Source organism: Seriola aureovittata, chromosome 19, assembly GCF_021018895.1.
Source record: "Seriola aureovittata isolate HTS-2021-v1 ecotype China chromosome 19, ASM2101889v1, whole genome shotgun sequence".
In the NCBI taxonomy this organism is placed as follows: domain Eukaryota; kingdom Metazoa; phylum Chordata; class Actinopteri; order Carangiformes; family Carangidae; genus Seriola; species Seriola aureovittata.
The window spans coordinates 11071016-11081557 of record NC_079382.1 but is presented as its reverse complement, the minus strand read 5'-3'; the positions used below and the strand labels follow the sequence as shown (position 1 = coordinate 11081557).

Here is a 10542-nt window from a genome sequence, read left to right as displayed (position 1 = left end):
AAGTCTGTTCACTGAATGAAGTTTGTAGCGAAATAAAGGCAATAGGATGAGGGATTACAGGCATGTCTGGATTAAATGCCCTGGACATGACATAATTTGAAGAAGACTGGGAATTTTACGCAGTAGATTTCTGGCAGATATTGTTTTGATATACAGTATAATTGCAATCTAAATCCCAACTCAACACCCAAGCTCTCACTGTCTTTTATGCACAAGATGCATTCTCTTTCTTACAGAGACACTGCTAGACCACTTTTTTTTTTTTTTATAAAAAAGTCTTTTTTTTTTCTTGGTTATCAGTCCTTGTCAGTTTTTCTAGGCACTGTAGGTATGAGCGAACTGAATGCAGAACACAAAGCAACTAGAATGAGGCGCATCTAGTGCAGAGCTTCACAGCTTTGGCACCTACTACCTGTAATGTTCCTAATGATGTGTTTCCTATATATTATAAAATATGCCATTGTGTTGAAATTTGTAACCTCATAGCTGATTGCATATTTATGAAATTGTTATCAAACGTATTTGCCACTTTGGATTCAGCCACTTTATATGTCACTTTTTTATCACTCAAAAAGCATCACTTATGGGGTTTATGTCTTTAATATATTGAAAATATTTAAAAAAATAATTTGATATATTGAAAATGCTTTTCTTTTACCAAACATATAGGACTATAGCAACTAGAAAATATTTATAGGGAAACATTTAAGAAACAAGTGTTATGATGAGAACATTTTAATTGGGTCGAGTTATTGTCCCCTTATTTGTGCAACTGAGTGCTCTAAATCCCTGTAAAGACTCTGAGTCCCGCAGTGATTCAAGACAAGATAAATATCCTAATCCAGGATGATCTCTGGGAGACTTCACCAGATGACAGCGCATTCTTGCTGCCATTGCACAGAGTGGTGGGTATTGCTCAGCAGTAATGCAAGATTACTGAGTTTGTGAAAGTAGTTGACTAAATCATCATCATCATCATCATCATCATCATCATCATCATCATCACCATCATCATCATTACAGTAGTGGAAATGAAAGTCTTCTGCCTCACAGATGATTATCCTGAATGGTTGAATAATAATTTAGGGGGTGAATGTGTACTGACCTGTTTCCCCTTGCATCTCCACACATTGGCCTAATAAAAGTTGCTATACGTTTCAAAAGAGCATTTCATCTTTTTAGGTTTTTGGATTACACTTTTTATGTTAATTATTCACATAGATTTTCATTGGTTGTTTGAATATGTTTTTTTTTTTCTGCACAGCAAATTAATTGTATAAAATACTGCTATTCCTATTTTATTTTATTCATGTAAATGTGTGTTCACATTTTCATGACAGTCAATATTGAATACAGGTGCTTATATTCTTTACTGTCAGCTATGAAACTCTGAAAAACACATGTAGACTGAAATATTGAGAGTTTTGTTGGTTTCATTTTGCTTGTGAGCAGTCAGTTTTGATGATAGTGCAGCTTTGAATTTGAAATCCACTGTTGGTAAAGGCAGATGAATGGCTTCATCCATGGTCACACAAAGCCCAGGTGAAGGTAATTAATTACCACTGTGGAAGACACATTTCTGAGACACCTCTGGTATCAAAATAGGGGAGTGGAGTTTCATCGTTGACCTGTTTCTCCTCTCTCAAAAATAGCTCTGATTTGACCAAGATTAATGGGGTTTGGAGAGATACCCACAATCTGAATGTGTGTGTGAGGGAATATCCCTGTTTCATTCCCTAATGCACATACTCAAAATATTTATCCCACTAGACTTAGATTATAACGAAGTATCAATATATATATATATATATATATATATATATATATATGTTGTGTACAAAAATTGGACACATCTTTGCAGTGGTGAAAGAAACTGACCGTACAAACGCAAATTAATCCAACAACAACCCGGTGTTGGGTGTTTCTATACATTTCACATAGGATTTTAGAGCACAAGGTAAATTTACTATTACAGAAAACCTTTTGCAGAGTATGGAATAGTTACTTACAGATGGCAAAGATTTTCCGATTAGTTTAACCTCTCAATGTCCTTAATTATTTCCATCACAAAAGGTGCAGTATTCTAATTAAAATCAATATGTAGAATGTTTTTTTATTCAATGTAGAGCCAATGATGCAGTACTTGTAATACTTTTCATATAATACGATATGTATATTATGAAAATCCACCCAGGACTTTAAAATACCATTAAGAGAGATGTGAAACAGAATGTGATATACTAATGATCACAATCCAACTTACATAAATTATTACTAGTATTATTATGATCATTTCACTCTTCTGTTTGTTTTTATTAAAAGTTAAGTTTTTGACATTGATGTTCTGCACTCACATTCTGTCATTTGTTCACATTCACTAAGCTACCTCACCATATTCAGTTTCAAATATAATAGTAGCTACACACCTTAACTCAGTTTTTAAAATATGGAAAATAAAGTTGGATAATATAAGGTTTCAAAACTGAATGTTGTCATCAAATTACTTTAGTTGAGGGTTGAAAGCTCTTGAATGGGATTTTGTAGTGAATCAGTCCTGTCACTAGAGGCCTCTCATTCACTCTGGTTTTCAATCTAACAGCAATTTGTCACAACTTTTTAAACCAATATGCTTTTTAGAGCAGTTTAAAGCTAAATTAAGTGTAGACAATCAGAAGTCATAGTACTACTGTTTATTTCAGATTTGGCCTTCCTCTGCAGTTCATTAAAACACAGGGGAAGGTATTTACCTAGGGTCAAGCACAGAAACTTCCTCTTGGAAAAAGAAATTTCCTGACCACAGAATAAAATGTCGTACAAGCCCTGTACTCCCATTTCAGCAGGTTATGTAAGATAATATCAAGGAAAATAGAACATGGAAACTAAACATGTCTTTACATATTCTTCTAGTTCCAGGTGTTTATGACCTCACCTTGCGGCCCTCCAGAGTGTAGAGCTTCCTGATGTGGTACTGCATGAACTCAGAAACTTCCTCTAAGAAAAGCCCAAAACTGCGTAGACTCCTGCGGTGCAAGACGATGGTCTTCCTGAACGAGGGGTCGCTGTTCTTCACCAGCATCACTCTCTTATTGTACCTGTGATGATGAATGTGTCGGTCGTGGCCTGAATGTGCCTCCTCAGGCCTGGCAGGCCTCTCGAGAACATACTGGTGTGGATGATGGTGGTGATACGGTCTGTGAGTGTGATACGGAGGTAAAACCTCTAACGCTTCCACGGCCTGGGTGTGTCTGTACTGAGAGCAAAGATAGCATTCTTCCAGAGGTTCATGATGGGCCACCATGCCATGGTGGGAGATCCGGGGGAGGCGGGTGGTGTGATGCTTGAAGGGCGGTGAAGACTTGTGGGAGCCTTCACCTCCGACAGCATTGAAGCACTGAAAGTTGCGTCTGTGCGAGGACATTCTGGGTGGTAGTCTCTCTGCTCTGGATGAAAGATGGTCTCACGTGAGCAGAAGGGCGAAGTGACAGGGAGTTGTCATGTTTCTCCTGAGCTGCCTAGGGGAAGGTAATGCACCACACATCTGCATGGCTCCCACTCATCCCAGGCTGAAAGACAATATAAAAAACAGAACAGTTTAAAGAACAAAAGAGAAAAGTCAATGTTCTTGCTGTCTGCTTATATTTCAGCAAAAGAGATCCTTAAGAGATACTTAAAGGCAAAAGAAACAAAAACATAGCAGAAATTCCTGTTTTCTTTATCCTTGACTAACCTGTGTGCAGACAATCAACCAGTTGCACTATTATATCCATTCTAGCTCTTCCTGGTAACCCAGCATGGTTCTTCGGCTTCTCCTCTAAAGTGCTTAAGTCTAAAGTAGTACCTAAACATGTTTGATAAGGGCTGACATAAGGCTTGTCTGAAAAAGAAAATCCTTACAACGAGACACCTTTAAGGCTGTGGGTGTAATCGGTATAATGCGGTCTTGTTTCTAGTAGTACTAAGTCAAAGGTGATTGGACTTGCTGTTTTATTGTTGAAGGTATTTAGCTACTAATAAGACGCATCCTTAGTACTTCTCCATATCTTACTACGCGAATGACTGAAAATAGTTATTGACATTTAGCTTGTGGACTATTATTTTATTGGGATTAGGTAAAAAACAAACTGAAGTAAACTTTCTTATACCATAATTTAAATTACTATATTTTTTAAACAACTATGACTACTTAAGAATATTTTTATTTAGTTTTACAGACAATAGATATATCTCAAATTTAGCAGCTGTTAAAATCACATACCTTACAAGAACCTACTGTATTTTTAAAAAGAGATACATATGAGACAGTTGTTATATACAGTATGTACAGACTGTTGTGAGGATCAAAGAGTAAATGAAGACAGGGATAATGAGAATACAGCCAGAAATAAATCCTCCAAGTGACTTTAAATAACGAGCCTAAGCCCCTGCCTGCAGTGAAAGTGGACATTACCTCTGTGATTGTCCCTGTCACTCGAGAAAATACATTCCTATCCAGCTTTTCCTGCGATCAATAATGCAAGGATTACCTATAAAAAGCAGAAATATCTGCAATAAGCACTATGTATTCTTACTGAGACAATACAAGGAGGTAAGGATAATTCATAGTTGCTTGATGGAAAGGGATGCAATCCCACTATGAAATGCAAACACAAATGAGTCAAATTCTGTGTCTAAAAAATAGGCTAAGCTTGACTGACAGCTGTAAAGAACAGGTTTGGCTGTTGTCCTTGTTCTTGTATTAGCTGGAAGTGTTTCCTCTGGCTGAACATTTTGGAAGTGTAATTGATTACTGCAAATATTCTTATACGTCATGCTGCCAACCTTTGTCTTAAGTCTTGAGTTGAACCTATACCCATTTAAAGCCTACAAAGGCATTTTAATTATCTTAGAAGGTAACTTGAGCAGAAGAGTTTATTCCGTAGACCATAATACAAGATTATAAAGGTGAATCAGGTTTCAGTTAACTGAAATCTGAGTGTTTGAAGACAATCTTCCGTCAGCTGAGGTTATAATATAAATCATATCATTTATATCCTACAGTAAAGTAGCCCTGTATGGCAAGCTGTACCTAAACTTCCTACACTGAATGCTGACATTGTTCTTGTGTTATGACCCTATGAACAAGCCAAAGCGTAAAATTGGATATAAAATTACAAAAATGTGTGGGTACTGGTAGAAAAGACAACAAATGTATATGTAAAAACATAATTTAAGATATGTTTTTTTTTTTTTTGTATGATGCCATATTATAGGTGCCACAGGAGGTTTTGGGTAAATAATGAATGCATGTAAGATTATCTCACCATACTGTAGCGTGTACTTGTCAAAGACCATTAATCTTCAAATTAGCTGCTGCTAAGCAAATTAAGTGCCTGTTTCTACTCAGTGGATTACAAATGCAAAAGTATTTTTCTTTATTCACCAGAGCCAGGAAACATATGTGGCCTTGGATCCCTAGAATAATGCTATTTATCCCTAAGGTGTCATGTTTGCCAATGGAGGCTCCTAAAAGAGTTCAAACAAGGAAAATAAAAATCACATCCTGCATACAGGCCAGCCTGAGTTCATCCAGTTTAATATGGACTATTGTATCCTTTCCTTGTGGGAATAACATGAACAAACTACTGCACAGCATGTCTTAAATTCTAACTTAATTAGATCTTTTGCAAATGCAGTTTCCAGTGGCATGCTTGTAGTTATTAGTACAAAATTTAACATTTAATGTGTAAAAAAATAAAACAGCACAGCCAAAATGTACAGTAGATGGACTGAGTATGTATACTCACATGATCCACAATCATAATCCAGGGGATAAAAGAACCAGGCTGAAAATTAATAGTCCAAAGCCACAGAGTGTAAGATGTAAACTCCCACAGAAACAGCAGAGCTATAGCAAGCAGAGAAACGAGAGAGCAGTTCAAAAGCCTCCCTCCAGAAGCGGGCCTACCTGCTAATCAGATACATGGGAAGCTAAGGATAGAATGAAAAGCCTTGCTAATCACTCTGAGATTGGACTGAAATCTGCTGAGGCTTTGGACACATGACTTGGACTTCACCATTGCATAAAGGGAGTTAAACAGGCTTTTAGAAAGCAGTTGAGCACTCAGTGACAATCTATGACTTGGCATAATGACAATTCTTTTGTCCTTTAAGTCATCATTATATGGCTGAATTTTTTCTATGTTTTGTCTCTAACTCTACATATTAGCTTGTCTTTAAGTTTACCTGAGCAAGATATCACAACATATGGAAAATATGAAAAACTCTTTATTATGTACCTTGTGTTGTTATGATGTGAAATTATTCTTGTTACAATGTTTTAGGATTGCTATTTCAAGCACTTATTATTATTATTATCATTATTTCCCCTCATTTTTACCAGAATGCCTTTCATTACCAGCCACTAACCTTACAGCACTTGTTGCATCTCAGGTTTTTTTTTAAATTAATTAAGCTTTTAATGTTTGATTTTATAACTTGTGGATTACTTCCTGAGCCACATTTGCCATTTGCCACGTAGTCCATTTTTGAGCATCGTAAGAGAGATAAGAGAGCCATAAATAATATAATTCTATTAATACTACTACTACTACCACTAATACTAATCATAATCATAATTAATAGACCAAGTGGAGTCTCTTTTGCTGTGGGAGTTTTCTTTTGGCTCCTTTCCTCTTCCTGTCATAAGATTTCATGTTCTGTTGCAGTTTCACTTAATGAAACCTGCTATCTTGTTTTGTGTGGACATTTAGCAGCCTGAACTTAGCTCAGTAATCAGATATATTGTACTGCTCAACAAGTGTTCCAGTGATATTCAGTCAAACTGTCACCATTTATCACAAACACTAATCATGCTGTGTAATCATCCCCACAAAACAAAGCAGATATAATTAAGATATGAAAAATGCCAGAAGACAAAGACTTGTCTCAAGGGTCATATCAAGATAAATGGGCAAAGATGGCAGCGTTAAAATTACCAGTTTATTTTCTAAGGCACTGTGATACTGATAAGAGAAGCACTGCCCTCGGCTAATTAGCCTACTTCAAGCCAGCTGCCCGGCTGGCAATGTCTCCTCAAGCAGATTGTTGAGGTAGAACATGTGAAATGTTCTCAAGGTCAAAAGCATCTAATCATACATGTTCCACTTGAATTTGTTATATGTGAAAGGTATTTGATGCTATTTTAGACACTGCACTTTCCTGGTCTAAATGTCACTGAGGGTCAGCTCGCTCTTTTCAAGGACAAAAGATCTGCCACAGAATACATGAAGGGGTTATCCTTATCAAGGGTTTACAGACAGCATGCCCATCCCTCCCAATGATGCCGGGAGTTTCAAGAAGTGCCTAATCACAGGAGCATCCACTCCCACAAAGCCTACACACACACACACACAGAGGGGCGAACTCTCACGCTGCCATCTATCTTCAGTCATAAGGAGCTTGATGGATCATGGTGGGGTGGAGTTGACTTAAGGTGGGCAGATTTATTGTGTCCTGACTCATGGGAGAAAACAGCAGAAAGACCCCACCCCCCACCCCCTCCTGCTGAGTCATGACAGTGCTGTGACTCAAAAGAAGTGCTGAGGACGTGGTTTTGTTCTCTGACTGTGGGTTTTCCTGTGTGAGGAAGGCATCTCCCCTCCTCAGAAGCAAATGAAAGAACTTACAATCAGTGTGAATCAGCTCTGAATAGAGTAATCCTGCAATGCAGCTCTGACAGAGATGGTTTAACTTTCAATATAATGTCTGAGTTCTGAAACAGTATTTTTCCTATGCCAGGACTTTCACACCCCTAAAATCAATTAATACTGCCACCAGCCTGTCAGAGCCTCAGTTGATCACAATGAAATCACTTCCTGTAGTCTGTGTTAAACTGAATTAAACATGATAAGCATTTTAGTGTCCTGCCAGCCTTCTAGCTTCCACCATGCAGATGCAGTTTGGATCACAGGCACAGTAGGACATCCTGAAGCTCATCATCTGTCAAGCTCACACGTGTGCACTGATGCTCAGGTTTAGCACTCCCCCCTCCTGGCTGTAGTTAAAATATCAGGTCTAATTAGAGAGCAACCTGCTGAGCAGCAGGACTACTGCTATGTTAAGTCATAGTCCTACTAAAATGGTACAGCCTGGAAGTTGAAGCCTTGATAAATGGCTGCAGTCAAAGGGCAAGACTTGGACATTTAAATCCAAGTTGAAGGTTGAATATAAGTTGTAATGAATACTCTCACTTAAAGGGCTCACTTGTGGTCACAAATATAGTAACTGCATCTATTTAGGCTGCATAGCAGTGTACCAGTCAAAACTTGAAATGTCATATCAAAAGTAATAGCCTCCCATTATGAGATGTTAAATTATCATTAAAATGATGGTATGCAAGTACACATATACCAGCAATTTTGATTGGTGTGATTAATTGCAAACAATATAAGGTTGTAAGATTCCAAATAATTTCAAATATCTGATAGCAATGGTCTGTATTTTTCCAACTTCTTAAGTTCATGAAGTGTTTCAAAAATACATTTTAAAATTAAATTAATCTATACCCACATCTATCACAGCAGGAAAACACCCTGAATAGATCAGCTGGCCCTGCACTTTAAATTAGACATCCTAAATAAATGACCAAGAGAAGATATAAGGAACAAATTCATGTCTTCGTAACTAGCGTTTAATCTAGTTTTACTCATGGTAATGAGTGTCCAGACAGGCTTTACCTCTGTTCAGTCTCAACCTTTAGGCTACCTCCCACAGTGAGGTCACAGGAGGCAGTATAAATATTACCAAGAGAAGATTTACACAATCCTACAGTAGCAGGCCCACGCTCTAGATAAATCCTGCTGTACTTAAAGAAAACTTCTGGAGAATGCTAATTTCACTATATCACTTTCAAATAATTAATCTGATGTTATATCAAATGTTTCATAGACAATCTTGCTTCATTTGTTTAAATTCACCATAAATTCAAAATGTACAGTGCGTTAGCGAAGGCAATTATGTGCATGTATGGTTATATAATGTTTGTGACAGTGTGCGTGTGCATCTCTTCATATGTGTATGTGCATACCTTTGTGGTGTGATAAATGTAAAGTTAATCATTATTTCTATTTCTCTTCTCCTTGGCTGTTGCCTAAATAGCATACAAATAGCAGAGGGGATTGCACCAAAGTCCATCACACAACCCCTCCAGTGTTACATAGATGTTGTAGTATGAAAAAACTTTAAATATATAAACAGTGTGCCATCTCTATTGAAAAACTGACCCACAATACTTATATATTTTTTTTAAACCATGATTGATCAGAACCAGATTTGAGTTACTTACTATTTCATATGAAATGTGTATGAGATATTACTGTAATTACTTACAGTATGCCCTCACCCATAAATGACTGGCACAGGCAACATAGCACACACATCCTTCTTAATGTATATGATGGGCTTAGCAAACTGCACTAAGTAAACAATAGTTATTAAAACTTTTGGTATTATTCTGTATAATTAATTCCACATTATTCGGAAATTTTGCTCTGTTAAATGAGAACCTACTTGTCCTCTTAGATCACAACACTGCTACTGTGGTGTTAAATAATGACATAGGGATGATACTGTGCTAACATAAGTACATACTTGAAAAACTAAAAGAAATGGTTATCTTTGTAAATATAATGTATTAATATATTTCCTACTGGTCGTAAATCTTCATATCAGTCACCAAACGTTTCTTGTTGTAAGGGTAAGTAATGCAGAGCTTGAAGTTTCAAAACGCATGTTTCTGTCATAAGTGGGGTCCAAACTCCCGCCTCCAGGACACAATACAACCTAAGAGACAACAGGAACGGCTATTTTTGTAAATGTAGCATATTACTTACTGGTGTTGGACAAGCTACTGATACACTTCAAGTTTCTTGTTTTAAGCGTAAGGACAGGAAGGGATTGCAATTTGAAAAAGACAATGTCTGTCAGAAGTGGGATTCGAACCCACGCCTCCAGAGGAGACTGCGACCTGAACGCAGCGCCTTAGACCGCTCGGCCATCCTGACAGATGGATGCGCATTGGTGTTCATTTTCACTATATAGTATCATTTTGTGAAACGATATCATGGTTTACTGGAGTGTCGTAATACGAATTAAGTTGACCGACCAAATCTGTAAATACGAGTTTAAACAGACCATGAGTAATTATTTAGCTTGGTTAGCTGATAAAACAGCTAGATGTAGCTACAGGAAGCTAACGTTTAGGCTGACACATCGGGTTTCCTGTATAAGGGTAGGAGACCGGCAGCCATGGAAGTCTGTGTACAACAAAGACAGTAAAAACTTTGTGCCTCAGGAGCGGAACAGAATCATGGAAACACGAACGACCTCTGCCGTAGCTTGATATGCCTTATGTTAATTAATGAGGAGGGTGGAAGGGCTTTTTAGGCTGTGGTTCGTCTCGGCGACGAGACGAACCACAGCCTAAAAAGGGTTAGGGTTACCTCCATAATATATATATTATGGAGGTAGATTTGTTTCAATTTCTGTGAACAGATCGACAATCCG

The 10542-nt window shown here is 37.5% G+C and overlaps 1 non-coding gene across 1 annotated transcript; it reads right to left on the bottom strand.

Annotated features, from left to right (window-relative positions):
* Positions 1-9957: 9957 nt before the first annotated feature.
* On the bottom strand, positions 9958-10040 carry trnal-cag (transfer RNA leucine (anticodon CAG)). The gene has a single exon. It is a non-coding gene; the product is annotated as a tRNA-Leu (tRNA).
* Between the last annotated feature and the right edge of the window lie 502 nt (positions 10041-10542).